Source organism: Grammomys surdaster, unplaced genomic scaffold (assembly GCF_004785775.1).
Source record: "Grammomys surdaster isolate TR1022 unplaced genomic scaffold, NIH_TR_1.0 412, whole genome shotgun sequence".
Classification (NCBI taxonomy): Eukaryota; Metazoa; Chordata; class Mammalia; order Rodentia; family Muridae; genus Grammomys; species Grammomys surdaster.
In genome coordinates, this window is record NW_021604831.1 from 356,160 (window position 1) to 378,605 (window position 22,446).

General features: G+C 39.2%; 2 pseudogenes; both read left to right on the forward strand.

Annotated features, from left to right (window-relative positions):
- LOC114632737 overlaps positions 1-22,446 on the forward strand; it is a 240,737-nt pseudogene that overhangs the window by 196,792 nt on the left and 21,499 nt on the right.
- LOC114632740 lies at positions 10,385-15,281 on the forward strand (annotated as a pseudogene).

A 22,446-nucleotide genomic window follows, 5' to 3' on the forward strand; every position in this document is an offset into this window, starting at 1 on the left:
ATACAGGAGAGAAACCTTACAAATGTAATGAATGTGGCAAATCATTTTCATGGAACTCATACCTGCAAGTTCACTGCAGGTTCCATAAAGGAGAAAAACCTTACAAATGTAATGAATGTGGCACATCTTTTACACAGAACTCAGATCTTAAAGTTCATGAAAGAATCCATACAGGAGAGAAACCTTACAAATGTACCCAATGTGACAAATCATTTACAGCGAACGCACAACTTCACCTTCACTATAGATCCCATACAGGAGAGAAACCTTACAAATGTACTGAATGTGACAAATCATTTACAGGGAATGCACAACTTCAGCGTCACTACAGATCCCATACAGGAGAGAAACCTTACAAATGTAATGAATGTGGCAAATCTTTTATACAGAACTCAGACCTTAAAGTTCATGAAAGAATCCATACAGGAGAGAAACCTTACAAATGTAATGAATGTGGAAAATCCTTTATTAAGTCGTCACTTCTTAAAGTTCACCAAAGAATCCATACAGGAGAGAAAAATTACCATACAGGAGAGAAAACTTACAAATGTAATTAATGTGGCAAAACTATTACAGAGAACTCAAGCCTTCAATTTCACCACAGAGTGCATACATACACAAAAGGCATATTGTATTCATATTCAGTATTTCTTTCAAAAACAAATTATGAAAATTATTTCACCCAGCATTAATCTGAAATAATTAATAATGGTATAGGATTCATTTTCAAATTCATAAATGAAACAATATTGTAAAGTATAAGAATTTAGCCAGAATAGTACTAATAACTATCTTAATACAAATATGTTGCTTAATGTTTGTATAGTTTAGTATGGGAGAATATTGGCTTTTGTGTGATATATTCTCTTTGAAGATTATTGTGCTTTTAGCGTTTGACCTTTTGATAGAGTAATTTTTAATCTGTAATCTCATATTTATCACAATTTTCAATAAATGCATTACCACTGTTTTTTATTACTGTTGCCTTGGTGTGATAAATGTCTATTTTATGCTGGGATTGTATCACTCATGTCATACAGTTCCTTATTGCTAATGCCAAGAGAAACATGTGGCAAAACATAAATTTGATTGCTTTAGACAAATTCCAAGACAACAGTTTGGAAGCTAATACATGGTGAGAGGAGGAAACTATGAGGTTTCCCGAGTGCATGCTTGTTGTGTAAATGTGTGTGTGTGTGTGTGTGTATGTGTGTGTGTGTGTGTGTGTGTGTGTATTATGGGCAAAATTACTTGTATTACAAGGAACATGACTTCTGGTCTAGACAAAATTCTAAATGGACAGATTGTGTGAGATGGGGGTTGAAGCTTTAAGATGACAAATCCTAACCTCATCAAAATATTGAATTTCATGAGATGTTCTGAATAATGTCCACGATAGAATTCTCACAATTTTTGTTGAAATTCCATGATGTCACGAATCAGTTACGAAATGGAAAAGGCTTCATTTTACTTATTGCAAATGACAATGTATTTTGTATTTGAGTCTCTGTTCACAACTTTGTATTTCAAGCAAGGTGTATAAAGATAGTTAGGTCATTTACATTTCTCATTATTATTAACACAGCAGCGATTAACAGGGCTGAGCACATGTCTATGGAGTAGGATAATGAGTTTTTTATCCAGATTCTAAGAAGTGGTACATGTCTGGGTCACGTGTTACTCTTTTAAGAATTGTCCACACTGATTTCCATAGCTACTGTGGTAGTTTGCAAACATGAGTGTAGATTCTGGTATCACTTTGTCATTAACAATCAATTGTTTTGCTTATATTTGCTTTTATGACTATAAGTACATCAATGCATCAGTAATAATGTGAGGCCTTGGAGCCTCCTCTTGTCATCGATCCCAATTTGGGCCAGTCACTGGACTTCCTTTCCCTCAGTCTATTCTTAATTTTTGTCCCTGTAGTCCTTTTAGGCAGAGACAATTCTGGGTCAAAGTTTTCACTGTGTGATGATAACAGCTTTATTTGTGACTGCGATAATCAGGAAACAACCCAGATATTTACAAAGAGGAATGGATGCACACAATGTGATTCATTTACACAATGGAATATTATTCAGGTATTAAGGACAAGGACATCATGAGTTTTGCAAGCAAATGGATGGAACTAGAAAATATCATTCAGAATGAGGTAACTCACTAACAACAGAACCTGCATGGTATATATTCACTAATAAGTGGATATTAGCCAAAATAGTACAGAATACCCAAGATAAATTCCACAGAACAAAAAACAGTTAACAAATCAAAGGGACCAAATAAAAGTGCTATAATCCTATTTGGGAGGGAGAAGAAATAATTACATGGGACAGAGGGAGGGAGGATCATGGGTGGCAGAGTGGACAGGGACGGGTAAAGGTGAACAAGTTCAGGTATTTGAAGGTAGGATTATTGCCCTGGGAACATTCATAAAAAATGGAAATGGGCAACATCCATGCATAGGAAGTAGGAGGACCTTCTAAAATGTGTCAGAGAGCTAGGAGATGAGAGACCTGTCAGACTTAAAGAGAGGGACCTTATATGGTACCAATAATGGGAACAACATAATACCCATCAGTGGGAAGAGGAAACTTGTAGAGTCCATGTCCAGAAGAATTACAGGGCATCAAGTGGAGAGTTGGGTTTGTCATCTCACAATCAAAAACTCTGACCCAGAATTCTTCCTGTATAAAAGAACTGCAGTGAGAAAAATGGAGAAGAGTTTAAGGGAAAAAACGTTCAGAATGGGCCCAAGTTGAGATCTATCTCAAAGGGAGGATCCAAGTCCTGACACTATTGCTGATGCTATGGTGTGCTTACAGACAGGAACTTATCAGACCTGTCCTCCAAGAGGCCTAACAAGCAGCTGACCTAGACACAGGCATATACTTACATCCAACTAATGAACAGAAGTCAGATACCTCTGTGGTTGAATTAGGGAAAGGCTAGAAGGAGTTGTAGAGTGTGAACCCATAGGAAGACCAGCACTCTCAACTAATCTAGACCCCTGAGATGATCTGTGAGACACTGACCCAGCAATAAGGCCGAATATACTAGCTAGTCCAAGGCCCCTGACACATATAAAGCAGAGAACTTCCTAGCCTAGCCTCAGTGAGTTAAGACATACCTAAACTATGAGAGACTTGATGCTCCATGGAGTGGAGGCCCGGCAGAAAAGGGGTGGTTAGGGATATACTTTTGTAGACAGACTAGAAAGAATTACATGTGAAACTGACAGAGAGTGGACCAGGTGGGGGATAATGACTATAATGTATGAAAAAAACTAAAGATAATTAATTAAAAATCATCTGGAAGTTTTGTGATGGTAGAGCTTCATTGATTTTATTTGATAATGAAATACAGATAATGCTTCTAACATTAATCCTGCATACCATCTAATATTCCTAATCTAGATTTATATAACCCTCAAGCTTGAATCAGATTAATCAACAGCAGAGGATTAACAACTACCATCTTAGTGTATAACTGTGAGACATGTCTTAAGATAATCAAACGCTGATGAATCTGAGCCAATGAATCATTTACCAAGGAGCTGAAATTTTTAATACACTGCTTGGAGGTGGTAGATCTACATAAATAAATAGTTTCCTGTGTGTTATTCTTCTCTAGGTGCTTTGATGAGAACAATTTTGTATAATTCTCCTGTAGATGTCTTCATCCAAGTTAGAAATATTCTCTCCTACACCAAGCTGCTTAAACTGAAAGGTAAAAAAGTCAAAATAGCTTAAGGAAGTTCCTGGAAAGTTCCAGATTCACTAGGGCACAACCTGTCAGAGGAAGCAATTAAACTGAATCTTCCTCACAGAAAACAAACCCAAGCTGAATAAACAGAAACTAGAAAGGTTGTCCAGAAAAGGTTTATACCAAATAAGGAACCTGAACAGGGCGTTTTTCAATGTGTTAGACTGCTTTCAGGCTTAGCATTGTGATCCAGATTTCTAGCTTTTTAAGAACTGCCACTGATACTAAAGTAAGCATTCGTGATGCAGCCATCTTTGAACCAGTTCTGCACACTATCAGCCATACTCCATAAATAATCTGAGTAAAATTCATCAGTTCCACAAATGGTCCATTAGAGGGATCTGTTTTGGTCTCCTCTGTATTTGTTATATTGTATGAATAAATGTTTCTTGTGTCTTCCCTGAAAAGATTTGTCATAAAACATCACCATGATGATCTGAAACCAATGAGATAAAATAACTCGCACCCAATGAATGCTTTATTTTAGTCTTGTCTCAGAGAATTCACACAAAAAAATTGACAAAAAAAGTAAGAACATGGAAAATGGGCTGTATCTGGAAGTATACATGGATACATGGCTTTTAAGCATTTGCATGATTTTGGGAAATTATGAAGAAGTATCCTTCAGAAATTCAAGAAAGCTTTCAGGATAGTTGAGTGAGTAGTTTATGCCTGGAGCACAATTCAGAATGGCAGAATTACAACAGAATTGAAGACAGTAAAATCAACAATTTTGAGGCTTCACTGGGAAATTAATCTATTGTATGTTGGAATGTTCACTATTGATGCTAAATTCTAACAGCAAGAACAGAAAAACCTACTAGTAATTTTTATGAGTCTCAAATATTTTTATAAGTTATTTAAAAATATTTACTCATCATTAATTTAATTAATAAATGTTACATGTCTTCTCTGTATGCAGAGACCTACTTAGCTCTGTCAATACACACAGGTTGAAAAGTAGGTACCATACTAGATTACATGTTCTTGCTGGAAGGCCATAAAATTGTAGTTGCTACATTTGCAACTTTCTCAGCATTCAACCAGCCATGTTTTAATTACCTAAAAAAACAACATATTTGTCAATCTATTAAATTTCTTGATAATATTTATTCATTACTCTGGTTTTTTATCTAGAGAATCAGTATTACACAATAAACAGATTATATAAATTTAATATCATTTGTTATTTTATGTGCGTGGGTATTTTGCCTGCATATATTCCTGTTTTACATTTTAGAGCCTGGTTCTGATAGAGTTTAGAATCTGGTACAAGATAACTTAGAACACGACTTGTAGACGAATGGTTTTGAGATGCCTTGTGGATGGTGCTAATTGTACCAGTGTCCTTTAGACAAGCTTCCAATGCTCTTAAGTATTAATTCATCTTTTAAGTCTATTTTGAGAGAATTCAGAACACAGGATTGTCTCTATGAACTAGGAAAAAGTAGAGTCTTTTAAGAGCTTCACAGTTTGAAGAAGATTAAGTGGGCATGTTCTGACAGATCATAAGCTTGTCTGCTCTTCTGAAGACCTCCACAGTCTGAAGGCCTCTAAGGTTTTTAGCTACACTTGGGGTAACATGTAATGGACCCTCCCCAAAAATTGCAAGAGCTGGGTAGCTGAGAACCTCAGTGTACCTGGACCCCTCCATCACCCTCCATGAAATCCACCCCAGTCCTAATCTGTACCTTCCATCAGGGCAGATCTTGAGCTTGACTAATCCTCTAAACATCTCATAGTCTAAAGCCCTTCTGTAATATCCCCTGCATGCAGGGCAAGAGGGAAAAGTACCCTCCAATTAATGTGGGAACCTGAGCAGCACGGAGGACTCAAGACCCATCTTCCCAACTCAAACTCCAACTCTTTTCTGGCCTCTACTTTAAGCCAGGGCAGATCAGCAGCTTGACTTCTTCTCTGAAGAACCACACAGTCTGAAGGCATTCTATGGGCTCACAAAAAAACATATCAGCAGCTTGTCTACCCTTCTGAAGATCCCATAGTCTGATGCTTCCCAGGAGTGCTGCTAGAGCCAGTGCAACAGATTAACAGTGTGCATGACCCTATGAAGGCCATAAAGCTTGAAGGCCACCAGAGAAATTATACTACAGTCAGGGCCACAGGGCTCCCAAGTGACATGCAGCAACCCAAGGACACAGGAGGTAGACTCTACACAGAGACACCAGTCCTGTTAAAACCAGAGACAACCAGATGTTGAGAGACAAGTGCAAGACCATAAGCAACAGAATCCAATATACTTTAGCATCAACAGAACCCACTTCTCACACCACAGCAAGCCTTAAATACTCCAACGTATGTGAAAACAAGGATAGTGATCTAAAGTACTATCTCCTGAAGATAATAAAGTCCATTAAGGCAGATATAGATAAGTCACTGAAAGAAATACAGGAAAACATAGATAAATGGTTAGAAGCCCTAAAAGAAGAAACACATAAATCTCTTAAAGAAATATGGAAAATTACAATCAAACAGGTGAACAAAATGAACAAAGCAGGCCAAGACATTAAAAGGCAAGTGCAAGCAATAAAGAAAACACGAATGCAGGCAACCATTGAAATGCTAAACCTAGGAAAGTGGACTGGAAATGCAGCATCAACAACTGAATAAAAGTGATAGAAAAGAGATTCTCAGGTGTAGAAGATAGCTTAGAAAATATTAACAGCCTTGTGAAAAGATAATGAAAACATAAAAATCCTCATAACCCAAACATCCATGAAATCCAGAACAAAATAAAAAGATCAAATCTAAGAATAATTGGAATACAACAGTGTGAAGATTCCCAGCTCAAAGGACCCAAAAATATCTTCAAAAAAATCATAAATTAAAACTTACCCAACCTAAAGAAATAGATGGCCATCAATGTACAAAAGCCAATAGTGTTATATATATTCTGGTCCAAATATATTGGACCAGAAAAGAACATACTATCATCACATAACAATCAAAACAATTAGTGGAGTGAAGAAAGAAAGAATATTAAAAGTGTCAGAGGAAAAAAGCCAACAAACATATAAAGGCAGACATAATAGAATTATACTAGATTTCTCAACAGAGACAGTAAAAGCAAGAAAAGCCTGGAAAAATTTCATGTGAACCCTAAGAGAACACACATGCCAGCACAGGCTATTACTATACCTGGCAAAACTCACAATAATCACAGATGCAGAAACTAAAATATTCAATAGAATAACAAATTAAAAAAATATCTGTCTACCAATCCAGCCCTAGAAAGGACTCTAGAAGGGAAACTCCAACTCAAAGAGGATACTTATCCCAAAGAAAAAACAAAATATTAGTCATCTCAAAAACAAAAGCAAAAAGAGAGAATTACACGCACATAATGTCTCCTAAAACAACAAACGTAACAAGACCTAAGAATCTTCTGTGTTTAATAGCTCGTAAAACCAATGGTCTCAATTCCCAAATAAAATGGCATAAGTTAAAAAAGTGGATATGCGAACAGGAACTTGCATTTTCCTGCTACAAGAAACACATCTCAGAATAAAAAAAAAAAAAAACAAAAAAAGAAGAAAAATATCTTCCAAGCACATGTTCCCAATAATAGTGGGATATTTCATCGTCCTATTCTCTTCCTTGGACAAGTTACTGAAACAGAAAGTAAATAGTGACACAGTGAAACTAATATAGGTTATGAATCAAATGGTGTTAGCAGATATAGAGAGAACATTTCTCCCTAACACAAAAAAATATACCTTCTTTCAGTACCTCATGGTACCTTCTCTAAAACTGACCACATAATCAGTAATAAAACAAGCTTCAATAGGTACAAGAGGATTGAAATCATACCCATGTATCCTACTTTATCACCACGGAGTAAGGCTAGACTTTAATAACAATCAAGGCAACGGAAAACCCAAATATCCAGGAAAACCGAACAATTATTAACATAATGATAATTTAGTTGAGGAAGAAATAAGAAAGAAATAAAGGCTTCCTAGAATTCCATGAAAATGATAACACAGCATAACCACTCTTATGGGACACAATGAAAGCAGTAATAAGAAGAAAACTCAGATCACTAAGTGCCTTCCTAAAGAAATTGCAGTGATCCTATTCTAGGAACTTAAGTGCATACCTGAAAGCCCTAGAAAAATAAATAAGCAAATACACCCAAGAGGAATTAATGGTAGGAATTAGGCAAAATCAACCAAAACCAAAGCAGAGAACTAGACAAAGAATCAACAAATCTAAAAGCATGAACATTTGAACTCACATCCCCCTCTCCATCCTTGATTCAAAATCCGTAATTCCAACTTTAAAAATTTAGACATAAAATTTGATTATTTGAATGAGACTGTTCCTTCAAGCTAAGGTACTTGAAAATTTATTGTCTGGTTGGTGGTGACACTTGAAGAGGCTTAGATGGTTTTGTCATTCTGGAAACAGTATATAGCAGGACATAGACATTGAGAGGTTAAAGACATCATTGAAAGTGAGACACAATACTGCAAATCTACCTTCATCACTCTTACAGCAAGATGTGGAACAGAGGCAGGGGATCCTGTGGATGTTGGCATGAGTTTACTTGTATTTATCTATTCCAATTCTATTGCTCTAATAACTGACACAAAGACCTATTTTGTTTATGAGCAAACACAAGCCTAGGCTGGACAGGTTCTGAGCTAGTCTAACTACCTTAGGCTGCTATTATACAGACAAATGTCCAGTCACATGCCAATGTGGTCTTTCCTAGCTCTCTCTGGTCCATATTTGGCCTTTTGTCTGCTCTCTTGACTTCACAAAAAATCATCCCTCTCTCTCAAAGTTTCATGGTCTCTCTACATTCTTTCTTCATTTTTGTTATCCCTCAGACCCCTGGTTGGGTTCAGAGTCTAGCCTTATTTACTCTGCCCATCAATAGGCTGATCAGCTTTATAGTAACCAATTTCCGTTAATTGGGTGTCTTGTTTATACAACATTTTATAGGAAACAGTTCTCTATTCATGAAAATTCTAGCATCCAGGCTATGAGAAGATCTCTGGACAAGAAATAAGCAGCTAAATATGCAGTACACAAGACCAACCCCCAACTCATGGAAGTTAACATTTTTCTCAAGATAGGACTGTGTGTAGATCCTATCAAGAGATGCTACTACAACATATAACAAGGACGTATCTTACACTATGTTCATAGCAGCCTTATTTATAATAGCCAGAAGCTGGAAAGAACCCAGATGTCCTTCAACAGGGGAATGGATATAGAAAATGTTGTATATTTACACAATGGAATATTACTCAGCTATTAAAAACAATGAATTCAAGAAATTTTATGTAAATAGATGGAACTAGAAAATATCATCCTGTGTGAAGTAACCTAATCACAAAAGAACACTCATGGTATACACTCGCTGATAGTCAGGTATTAGCCCAAGAGCTCAAAATACTCATGATACGACTCACAGACCACATGATGCTCATGAACAAGGAAGACCAATGTGTGGGAACTTTGGCCCTTCTTAGAAGGTGTAACAAAATACTCATGGGAGCAAATATGGTGGCTAAGCATGGGACAGAAACTGAAGGAGGGACCGTCCAGAGACTGCTCCACTTGGGTATCCATTCCTTGTGCAGTCACCAAAGTTAGGCACTTATGTGGATGTCAGGAAGTGCATGCTAACATGAGCCAGATATAGCCATCTCCTCAGATGTCTGCCAGAGCCTGAAATATAGAGGTGGATGCACACAGCTAACCGTTGAGCTGATCATGGCGTTCCCAATGGAGGAGTTAGAGAGAAGACTGAAGGAGCTGAAAGGACTTGTGGCCCATGAGGAGAGTTACAGTACTAGCCAAATAGAGCTCCCAGAGTCTAAACCACCAGCATGAGAGCAAATAGGGATGGCCCCAGCTGTATATCTACAGAAAAATGACATTGTCAGGCATAGGCAGGTCAGGAAGTCCTTGGTTCAGTGAATGCTAGATGCCCTAGTGTGGGGGAAATTGTGGATGGAGAGGTGGGAGTTGGAGGGTCAGTGGGTGGGGGGAATATTGTCATAGAAAAAAGATGCTGGGGGATGGGAGAGGAGGATCCTGGGTGGGGTCTGTAGGAATTGGGAAAGGGGATTACATTTGAAATGTAAATAACATATCCAATAAAAAAGAATATATTAAAAAAGAGTAATTTGGAGACACCCTTGGTCCACCTTCTCATCCTGCAGCTTCCGAGTTTGCAGCTGTGGCCAATTTGAGTTTAGCTTCCTTGAGCTCCCTTCTGCCACCCCGCCCTTCTGTCTGTGTGTTTCACGCCTCCATGAGGACCACGGTCTTCTGAAATGCCACTGCTGCTGCCTCATGAGGGGTCTTCTCGATGGTAAAATGGTCTCACATGGACTAGGGCGTCTCCTCCCCCGCCAGGATGGACATAACAGTGGTCAGCACTGCTTGTGCAGGCTGCCAGGCTGTATGGGACATTGCTCGCTATGGAAGCTGCCACTCTCTGGGCCTCCTCTGCAGGTGGGAATCAGACTGCAGTACCCACTCCATGGCTAGGCAAGGCTGAGACTGTGTAGGCCTTGGATCCTGCCTGTTCTGATGCTGCTGAGTTCCATACTCCTACAGGAAAAGCTGCCAAGGAAAGAAGATGGAGACAGGAACACACAGGGCCCTGAAGCAGCCTGCCCCTTGGATGGGCTCCTGGTTCCGGCTTGCCTTCCTTTGTCTATCGCACACCTGCTCTTCCAAGATCCCGATGCCTTCCTCTAGACAAAATCCGGGAGACTCCGCACTGCCCGAGTCTCAAACCAGGTACTGGAACAAATTACTTTCCCAGCTCCTTGCTCTACTCCCTAGTTTGCTCCAGAAGCCCCTTATTTGGAATCAGCTTTTCGGTGGCATGATTGCAACCAGATGGCTAGATTTTACAGCAAGTTCCAGTGTCCTGAGAGCTTTGAGAGGAAGGGAGGAAGCTGCTGCTCCCACTGTTAGTATTCCGTCTGAACTCCACCTCCACAGTTACTTGGTAGCAGCCAGGTATACTCCTCCCCACAGTTACCTGGCAACAGGTAGGTAGGCTTGCCCACTATAGAGGGAGCTGCCTGTCCCCTCCTCTTTCTCTTGCCCTCTTAATCCACGCCTGCAGGTTGCTGTCTCCCCTCCCCCTTTCCCTTCCCCCTCTCTCCACGTGGTCATAGCCAGCCTCTCCTCCTCTCTCTCTCTGCTCTCTCTCTCTTAATAAACTCCCCCTCGTGGAACCATCTGGTCTGCTGTGGTCTGTTACAAGCTATGCTCAATAGATCTAACAATGGTGCCAAAACCCGGTCATGAAGACTTCAGGGACCTCAAGACATGTGCACCTGCTGGCTCCGGCTGCTGCGACCATTCAGGATGGACACAATGCCACCACTGCCACTGCTACACCATGTGGACATCATCTGCTCAACCAAACAACTCTTTTTAATTAAATTAAATTAAATTTTACTTTTTAATTAAATTAAAACGGGGGAATTGCTGTGAGTCTAGCAGACGTCTGCAGGTTCCACACTCACTAGCCTAGCCTAGAACTGGTAAGCTTCCCCATCCCCCACTGGCCAGAGTCCACATGATCCCAGAAAAGATTTCTTGAGCTCAGAGCTAACCCTGTCCTTTCCTGAACCTTGTTCTTTGATTGTTTCCCTTGGATGGGACACTTCCCCTGTCCACTAGAGACAGTTTCTTGCTGCTGAGTACCCCAGGCCAGGCCTGGACAGACTGTTCTTTCTGCCCCAGGAGCACCAGCTCTGACTCTAGTCCCTAGTGTGTGTCTTCCACGGCTGAGCCTTTCATGGGATCTGGAATTTGGCTTGCTCCCTTTGCCTCCTTTGCAGCCGGTCCTCTGCGGCTGATCCTGCTGAAGCAGTGGGTTTGACACCCAGCCTGCTTCCTTACGTCTGTGGTTCTTAGCTCTGCTTTGGGTCTTCCCCTTACATCGTGCTGCCCGGAACCTGTAAAGTGAGTGTTATCAGTGCTTTCTGCCACAAAAACCACAATCATGAACATTGCCCATGTTAACTGCAGCCACCAGAGTCAACTGCAGCAAGCAGTTCCAGCAACTAGCAGGAAGTCCCGCCCTGCTGATGCCCAACATGCCAGCTGTGGGATCCAGCTTTCTTAGCCAAAATGTTTCTATGCTAATAAAAAATGTGCTTTTCTCTTCCTATGCAACCTGCCAAAGTTACTTAAGACTCTTTCCTAACCTGCCTCGATACATTTTTATTCAGTTACAACCAATCCTTATGGCTCTCAATCTTTTTTTGTTTTGTTTTGTTTTTTGGTTTTTCGAGACAGGGTTTCTCTGTGTAGCCCTGGCTGTCCTGGAGCTCACTCTGTAGACCAGGCTGGCCTCGAACTCAGAAATCTGCCTGCCTCTGCCTCCCAATTGCTGGGATTAAAGGGGTGCGCCACCACCGCCTGGCTATGGCTCTCAATCTTGTCAGAAGTCTGCTAATAGTATATTTTAAGTTTATGGCTGACAGAATGCCCAAAGCCTCTAACAGTTACCCAAGATGGTTTCAGAAGACTTGGACACCAGACTTCTAGAACATACAGCCTAGATTGTATGTGTACAAATTCAGTGGTCTAGAATGGATGCCCTGATTCAAATGACTTAGTTAAGTCAAACCAAGGTAAGTCATTTTTCATGTCACTCATATCCATTCCACAGAAAAAAGCCCTGCATTTTCTGCACTTGGAAGCCAAACTGACTTCACCCAACAGACTATGGAGACCATGGGAACTGTTGACTCTGACATTTTTTAATATAATATATAACTGGTAGATTATTGTTTCCTTCTTCTCAGACTTCTGACTACATTGACAGCTAAGCTTTCACAGGTATTATCTTTTACCTCATTACCTAAACTCAGTTGCCATCAATTAAATGCTTCATATTTCCTCTTCTCAATATCCCACTGTCCTAAATTACCTGAGTTCCTATAAACTTGCTTAACTGTAATAAAACATTCCACTATATGATCCAACAAAGGCTCATCTTAAAGACTGCTTGTGTTTTATGCTGTTATTTCTTTTGTAAACTTATAAGCTACAGGAAACCCACTCAGATCTACCTCTCATGGACCAAATAGATGCCATCCAGATAAGTACACCTGCCTAAAGGTCCCATTCACTACCTATTACAAAGGGTGGGATCCCTCTGGATTTCAAATGTATATCTTTAAAAAAAATTTTTTCTCCAAGTGATCTTAATCTTATTCCCTACATCTTGTCAAGTCCAGGGGCATCAAGAACAGCTCCAGAGAAGCAACCTCCAGATGCTCCATCTCCTGTCACACACAGCTGCTTCTACCGGACCTGTTCCTTCTGGCCTATCCTCAGATGGCTCCCTCCATAGACCCTAGACAGCAGAAAACAGCCAGCTCTCCTAAGACCTGACAAATATACTCCATACCCATTCTTCTAGGTTCCCCCTAAAGACATGTCGCCCCGAATGCCAGTAGGAAGTAGCCAGATTTCAGGATGACCCTATTCCTGCTTTGCCATCATCCCTTTTTAATTTTTCTTTTTAAATTAAACCAAAATGGGGGGATGTTAGTATTCTCTCTGAACTCCACCTCCACAGTTACTTGGTAGCAGCCAGGTATGCTCCTCCCCACAGTTACCTGGCAACAGGCAGGTAGGCCTGCTCACTATAAAAGGGGCTGCTTGGCCCCTCCTCTCTCTCTTACTCTCTTAATCCATGCCTGCAGGTTGCTGTCTCCCCTCCCCTTTTCCCTTCCCCCTCTCTCCACATGTTCATGGCCAGCCTCTACTCCTCTACCTCTTCTCTCTCTCTCTCTCTCTTTCTCTCTCTCTCTCTCTCCTCTCACTCTCTCTTTCTCTTAATAAACTCCCCCTCATAGAACCATCTGGTCTGCTGTGGTCTTTTCCAAGCTACGCTTGATAGATCTAACACACACAGTGCAGTAATCTTTTGAGTTCACTGCATCTAGACTCTTCTTCAGAAGACTTGGTTATTCATTCTCTTGATTGTTTAGAGGAGAGATTCCAATGGCAGTGCTCGTCTTCAGACCTGGAGTTGAAACTCAAGGCCCAGAAAAGAACTTTAGACTCTACAGCACACACTTTCCTTCTGAAGCAGCATCTGTGGGAAGTGGAGTTGCTGCACAGTAGTATTCAAGCTGGTCTAGTCTCCCACCGAGAACTTAGCTCTTCATCCTCTGGGCCTCTGAACACTCAGAGCTTAGGCAATTTCAAAATAGTGTCCTATCTCCTGAGCCCTTCCAACCGAGACTTCCTTCCCCAGATGGATCCACAACATTGCACAGATAACCTATCACAGGGGTTAGCCCTTTCTGGAGCCAGCCCACAGCCCATTGAGAATAAAACTAGAATTGGAGATTGAAGGAAGTTTCACAGAGCCCCCAGGGAAGCAGTCTATCTTGCAAGTTCCCTGTGGAAAAAGAATGTGAAGAGGACCACACTAATGTAATTGACTACTCAGACATAGAGGATGACCTTCCTGATTCTACCAGATGAGTTTGTAGCAACAAACTGATAGATTATATTTTGGGAGGTGCCTCCAGTGACTTGGACTCCAGCTCTGATTCTGAAAGTGAAGATTGGAATGAGGAACCTGAGGGTGATGGTTTCCATAGTGATGGCTCTCTGTCTGAGTCAGACAAGGAGCAGGACTCTGAAGGGCTTCACCTTTCGAACTCTTTCTACAGTGTAGATATTTACAACCCCCCAAATTTTATAGCCACAATTAAGACTGCTGTCAGAATTGCCCCCAGAGACCCATCTGATTCAGGGAAGTCCTGTTCTGCCAACCCTGATGTAGGGAATTCTCAGACAGAACCCCTTCCCGAGACCCCTGATCATAGTTCTGGAGAGGAGGATGACTGGGAATCTAGTGCACATGAAGCAGAGAGTCTTAGACTGTGGAACTATAGAATTCTGAGGACCCCTACAACCTTCTAAATTTTAAGGCTCCTTTTCAGACGTCAGGGAAGAACTGGAAAGGCTGTCAGGACTCAAAGGCACCTTATGAGGTCACAGTGGCCTTTTCTGGGCATCATACCTTACTTTCTTGTAATGCACAACTGTTAGAAAGCCAAGAAGATAATTATCTAGGCTGTGGGCTGAGTGAGGCTCTTTCTGGAGAAAGATACACTCATATCAAGAGAAAAAAGGTAACCTTCCTTGAAGAGGTTACTGAGTATTATATAAGTGGTGATGAGGATCGCAAAGGACCATGGGAAGAATTTGCAAGGGATGGATGCAGGTTCCAGAAGCGAATTCAAGAAACAGAAGTTGCCATTGGCTATTGCTTGACATTTGAGCACCAAGAAAGAATGTTTAGTAGACTGCAGGAACATGTGTCAAAGGACTTACTGTTGTAAAGCAATGCTAAGAGAAGTGAACAGCCTGCAACTCCCGCCCACTCTATCTCTTACTTGAGAATTTTTTTTAAAAACAAACACTGGCAGCTCTCCTTGGACATATTTTTAAAGAAACAACTTGTATCTAGCAATGTAGTTTAATTATTTTTGGTAATGTGTTTCATTAGAAACACCAACTGCAATAATAAAGAATCTCTAATCTTTAATCCTCTCTTTTCCTACTTAGTTGGATGTGGGTTTTGTCTTTTTGAGAGGGTCTCACTGCATAGTTCTGGTTGGCCTAGGTCTATGTATGTAGACCAGGCTGACCTTGAAATCGATACCTTCTTGCCTCTGTTTCCTGTGCCACCATGCCCAGCTGGAAGTGTTTTTAAATATCCTCTGCTTACCTGGGGTGAGAGTTTAATTTTGCACTTTCAAAGCGTTTCTTCTGGAGGCAGTGGCCAGTCAGGTTTACATACAAGCTTCAGGGCAGCTAGTCTATGTGGTGAGACCTGGTCTTAGAGGACAAACAGAACAAAACAAAACAGTCAGGTTACTGTGGAGACTGAGGCAGAAGGATGGAAAGTTCCAGATCTTCCTGGAATTCATTGAACTCAGATGAACTCAAGACCTGTGTGGGGAGTTTAGCAAGACCTTTTTATTTTAAACTCAGAATGGAAAAGGAGGCTGGGGCTGTAGCTTGGTAGCAGAGGACCCCTGTCTACATGTGCAAGGTTTAGTCCCCAGTACTGCAAAAGAAAGAAAAAAATTTGTCTTGGATAACTATAAGGTTTGAACCTCATATTAAGTTCTAACTCAATTTATGTATACTTATCTAAAAACTTTGAGTTCTTGTGTGCTTTTTCTTTTCTAAACTTAATGGGCCTTATGGTGTTTGTTTTCTTATATATGTATGTCTGTGTTATATTTTGAGGTGAGGCATTGAGTTCTTGTCATTCTTCCTGCTTCGACCTGGGTGTTGAGCTATGCTTGTATTTTTTGGTTTGTTCGTCTTTGTCTCTTTGAGTTTGTGGGTTTTTTATTTTTATTTTTAACTTTCATAGATTTGACCTACTTGATGCTAAAACTTGTTGTTACCAACTTAAAAGACATTGTTGTGTCACTTCAGTGGTGGATTTGTTTTTTAATTTAAAGACAGGGTCTTGTGTAGTCTAGGCTGGCCTTGAACTCATTATTTAGCCAAGGGTTACTTTGAAAGAAACTCTTGTCCTCTTGTTTGGATTGCACATGGTGTGTGTGCCATGCATCCAGATTTTTTTCTATGTCTAGGCCTGTTTAAGATATTTCCAAGGACTGCCACAAACCCATAAGTACAGTACTTTCTTGACTGGGGAATCAGGGTTGGTGTGCTTTTTAAAGGCACACACTGTAATTCCCAGCTGGCCTGCCAAACTTTAACATCTAGTGTATTTGGTTTCTGTACAAACTGTCCTCTTGAAAGTGTTCTGTATGTTGTAGTTCCAGTTGAATGTGGTTCTTTGTAGCTTTCAAGAATGGGTAGAAATTGTAAAGCACTCTAGGAAGAAATCATTGCATTGTAGACATTTATTTTTTAAGCTTAGAAGCCTAGAATTTTTCTAGGAGGTATATGGGAGACATCTCAGAAATTCAGTTTTTTTGTGTATCTTAAAAACCAGTGTTACTTATACCCTGCCTCAGCACTGGCACTTTTCAATCTTGTCTTGGTGATACTGTAAACTTGGATCATGCAGTTCTGAGTTCAAAGTGTGAAATGTCAAATATAAATGTCAATATCCAGGTTTGTTGTCTTCTACCTTATATAGAGAGAAGTGAAGCAGAAAGTATACATAGAACAGCCAAAATGTCTTGGTGTCTTCCCCAAAGCTTGCTTTCAAATAGGGGGTGTTGTATAGGTATGCTTTTTTTTGTTCAGTTAGCTTCACCTGTTGTGCATGGCTAGGTTGAGGGAATGTGTAAACAGCTCCTTAGTGGTTATATGCACAAAAGAGAGGGCCTCTGAGTTGGCTGTGAGTATGAGTTTTCCAGAACTGGCAGGGTAACTACCTCAGTTTATAATCTCCTTGGTTATTATGTTTGATGTGCTCTAAGGTATGCCTCAATGGTGATAATATTCATCCATACACAGTAGTAAGAATGCAGCACCAGAAATGATGGTCTTATTTTTTGTGAGAACCCTCATTTCTGTGTATTTTATGCACCTACCTTTAGTGAACTCCAGAGTGCAATGCAGAGTCTGGCTTGGTGTTCTGGACATAGGCTAGTTGAGAAGCTGTGTTGTTTGGAAAGCAGGCATGTTGACTTGAGGAAGAAAAACTGATATTTCTTTTAAAACCATACTGCATCTTAGCAACAATTGATTTGAGATGATTAGGTTTTTGTTTCTGAGACCCAGGACCTGTATATTTGCAGGGAACAGGACATCTGTACATTCATGGTGTGTTTGAGATGTTTGAAAATTGTTGTTCCACATTTCACCTTCACTATCAAATGAATAAATGACTGGTTAAAAAAATTATGCCTGTAGACATGGCCAAGTTGTGGCAAGGACAGAAAGTCTTTGACTGGAATAGAAAAACAAAATGATTGTCATTGTCATTCCAGTCCTAAGGAAAGAACACCTCCAAAGCCAGGCAGGCTTGGTGGTTCTAGCTGAACACTTTACACGCTCAAGTCTTGCAGTGGTGCTGTAGATCTGTGTAGTATGTGAGGCTCTGTACAGGTGGGGTCACACATCTGAGTGCTGAAATGTGGTGACCATTTATCTAAATTGAAATCAAAACTGTCAGACTTTTTTGTTTTTATGATGTAAAAAAGTTAGAGCTGCAGAATGAGATTTTTGAGTTGTCTTCTTCAGATCAGTCATTTTACTTGTAACTAATGGAGATTTTATAGCTCAGATTATATTTGTATATAATTATTAACTAATCTGTAAATTGTAATAAATATATTTGAAACTATTTAAAAAAGTAATTTGGAAAAAGAGGTTCAAAAAGAAATTTTAGAGAAGTTAGACTATGACTAGGTCTGTACAAGATTAAGTTCATTATGTTAGCTGATTTCAAAGACATAGACTACTATGGGTAGCTTCATTCCTCAACAAGGTAATCAGTTCTGCATATGAATGAAGAAGTTCAGTTGACTAAAATCAAGGAGGTGAAGCAGAGAGCACACATGACTTCACTTCCCTCTGATCTTGAATATGGATGGGATATAACTAGATGCTTCAGAACTTTGCCACTGCGATTTTTCTACAATGCTGCTATAATTTGTCATTATAAGCTGTTATAAAACGTTTCTACCATAAAATTTTGGTTATATGGACATTAATCCAACAGAAATTAATGTTGTAATAAGTTGAGAACAATGGGTTAAAGAACTAACTAGAATTATGAAATCATAATTTAAAAATTTAAGTTCAATATCTTCTTTGAAGAAATCCCTGACAGTTGCCTCGGTACCTTTGTTTTTGTTTTTTAGTTTGTTTTGCTCATGTGACAACGTAAAAATTAACAGTCTTTGAACCATGACACACATTCTCTTTAACAGTTTTTATCCTTGTCTTGCATGTTTCCACTTTTGTCACCTGAATGATTTATGTATATTAAATACATGCCTGATGAGCTAATTTTCAAGTTTTAAAGGTTTCCTATAGTCCCTCAAAAGAACCAATATCTAATATACCCTGGATCTTGGTTTTTCTAGGATCTCTTACTGTGAGAAATTTTTGATCACTATTTACAAATTTTACAATCTATATTACTTTTATTCCAACAAACTAATAAGTCTATGGCATGTATCTAATCATCTTAGACTTTTAACAGCAAAACCTAAAAGTGAACATCAGCCCCATTAATGTAGATTATATATCACAGTGAGTAAAATACTTGGTTATTGAGCTTGAAGAATTGTGTTTAGTTAGTATCCTGAAACCCAGGTAAGAACTCTTCATGGTGGTTCATTCTTGTACTCCAGGTAATTAGAAGACAAAGACATGTATAATCCTTACTATTGGTGACCAGCCAGCTTGGTCTACTTGAAATCTGTGCTAAACAAAAGAATCTGCACTGCATTATCTGAAAATGCATGACTAAAATTTTTGTCTGAACTTACATACATGCATTTATATCCCTACAGATAAATGTACCAAAACACACACACACACACACACACACAAACACACACGTACACACACACATGCATGCACACACACATTCTCCTTTCAATCATAGCTAGGCTTCATGAATATTTTCCAGAATTCATTCCTGCTTGAGGCCCTTGCTTTACCCTTTATGGCCAGATTCAAAATTGCCAATAATAGAGACACAAACATATATCTTTCTGTCAATAACCTTACCACTCATGACTTACTTTGTTTCTATAGGCTTCTGAAATTTACATCATTGATACTTCCAGAAAGTATGGCTGGGGAAAATGCTCCTTTCATTGTTTCATGCTCAGTTGGATATTTGCTAGACTCAACTAACTACCCTGTATTCCTTGTCACCAGGGAGGCATGAAACCAAATAATTTTCCCTGTTGCTTACTGAGGCACCCTCATGGAACAAAAATATTGTTGTGAATGTAATGTTTCACACTTGCATGATAGTACATAAAGGCATGCTAGCACTGATGAGGTTGACATAGAATTGTCAGTATGATCTCAGGTCTTATATCACTAAGTAAAGTTCTCTCTTTGCAAAATGTCCTTACATTCATATTTGCACTACTATAATTATTCATAAAGCACTGACGTTGATCCCATAAGACTTCTCTGTGAAATGCTAAGTGTTGGGCATCATATAGGCAAGTTGGGATATCTGCATCCTTCTACCTTAACTATTATAGTCTTCTAGGCAAGGACAGGCTTACCCAATCTAATATTTGGGCATTTTGTGTACTAAGGATATCATTTCATCATACTCAATATTCAGGACTGTTTTTAAATGTGCAGCTCAGTTTTAATACCTGAGTGGTACTCCATTGTGTAAATATATCACAATTTTGTATATGCTCTTCCATTGAAAAATATGTGAGCTACTTCTGCCTTCTCGCCATTACAAATAAGGCTGCAATGAAAATACTGCAGCATGTATCTATGTTATACTTTCTACCATGTTTTCATGTATATGTCCAGTTTTGATATATCTTGTTCTTCATGTAGAACTATTTTCAATTATTTGAGGAAACAATTCATTGTTTGCCACAGTGGTTTTACAAGTTTGAAATCCTACCAGCAGTGGATGCAAAAATGCTCAATAAAATTCTTGCAAACTAAACCCAAGCACAGATCAAAACCATCATTCATCATAATCAGTTTTTACTTTTTAAATCATTTTTGCTTAGGTGGTATGCATGGCTTCAATATTTCTTTACAACATTTGGGTCTGCTGACCTGCTTTTTTAGTCTTATGACAATTAAATATGCCATGTTCCATTTCTATTTATTTTTATTTAACAAATTGTAGTTTGCAAATATATCTTCAGATCCACAAAAATCTCAATATCCTTGTGATCAAAATAAGCAAGGCTCTATTTAATACAATTTTGAAATTAAGGAACTGAGTCATTAGCATAGTTGTTCTTCTACTATTGTGATAAGACACCGTGACCAAAGTGCTTTAAACAGGAAGATATTTCAAGTGGTATTCTTGTTTCACAGTGTGAGAATCTATGATTGTTATGGTAGTAATCATGGCAGTAGGCATGAAGGGATGACAATAAAGAAATAGGTGAAAGCTCATATCTTGAGATACAAACACAAAGCAGAGAGAACTATCAGCCATTGGCATATGGTTTTGAAGTACTAAAGTCTTTCTCTAATCACAAGGCCCTCCTACTCCTTTTATAAAGTTCCACAAACTGGAGACAAAATTATTTTGATGCATAAGCTTATGGGGGATTTCTCCTTAAAAGCTCTGTAGGCACAATATGTTATGCCAGAATGTTTATGATGGTATGGCCCTGGACACAGTCATGACAAGAGTCAAAGTTTGAATTCCCAACCTACATTTTCATTTAGTATGCTTCTGTCCTGTTCTAATTTTCTGAGATTGTACATTCCCAGCCTTTTCAGACTTTCTTTCAAATGCATGGAATTCAAGAGGGTGGCTTCCTACAACTCAAGAAGTAAACATCAAATCCTGAAGTTCTTGAACTGATCAGGTGTACTAGGCTCTTCCTTCCCTATCTTATATAAGCTTCTATAAGTAATAAGTCATGCTTAGATATTACAGCATACTGATTTGTCTAGAAGTTTCTGAGACTGAAGAATCTGCTTGAATAGACTCAGATTCCCTGGACTGGCTAGAAGAGGCACTGTCCAGTGTCTGTTACCAATATTAGGGTTAGAGTAAGTAATGTATCTTTCTTTGAGTCTTTACTGCTACTGTGAGTACTTCCAATGAAACAAAGTGCAATTGTTAATGCCTTCATATTCCGCATTCATATAGGCTGAGAACTAGCTTAGATAAGATTGTCCTGTTACAAATACTGATGCTTAACTACTTTCTCCAAAACTATATGTAAAACATGTAAGATGATAGTATGCCTAACTTGGGGAGGTAAGTTTTCACCATACCCTTCTTGGGAGACATTCCTATCTCTATGTTCTAGAACAAGATATCACTGCTAGCTGGTATCCAGCATGTGTTTCCTTTGCCAGTCAGTAGCACCTAGTCTGTAACATGCTGTAGGTAAAATAGAGAAGTGGACTGCTCTCTCTTGCAACACATGCAACATGATTCATTACTACCAGATTAGACATAGACTATCTGAAATCTCATTGCATTTTCAAACCTTGGGCAATGTTAATCTTATATATTTTGGGAGTATCTCTCTCACAGACATGGAACATAAAAAGCACGTTTTAGTGACTGTCCAGTGAGTCTCAGGATCAACATAGTTATCTCTCCAGCGTTGAGATTACAATTATGCACTGACCCACTAAGAATTATGCTAATAGTTTTGTGGATTCAAATCATGTTAGCAAGAAAATGACTTCACCATTTTCACTCCAGGATTCCACAAATGTGTGTGTGTGTGTGTGTGTGTGTGTGTGTGTGTGTGTGTTTGGGTGTGTTTGGGTGTTTGAGTGTACATAAATTAGTTTGTGTATATGAACACATATGTATGTTTATATCCATATATATATTTGTGTATATAATTGTATAATGGGATAATGGGACCTCATGAAACTGTAAAGCTCCTACAAGTCAAAATACACAGTCAATAGGCCAAATTGCCAACCTACAGTTTGGGAAAATATTTCCAAGAACCCCACATTTAATTAAAAACTAAAATAAAAAATGTAAAAACTCAAGAA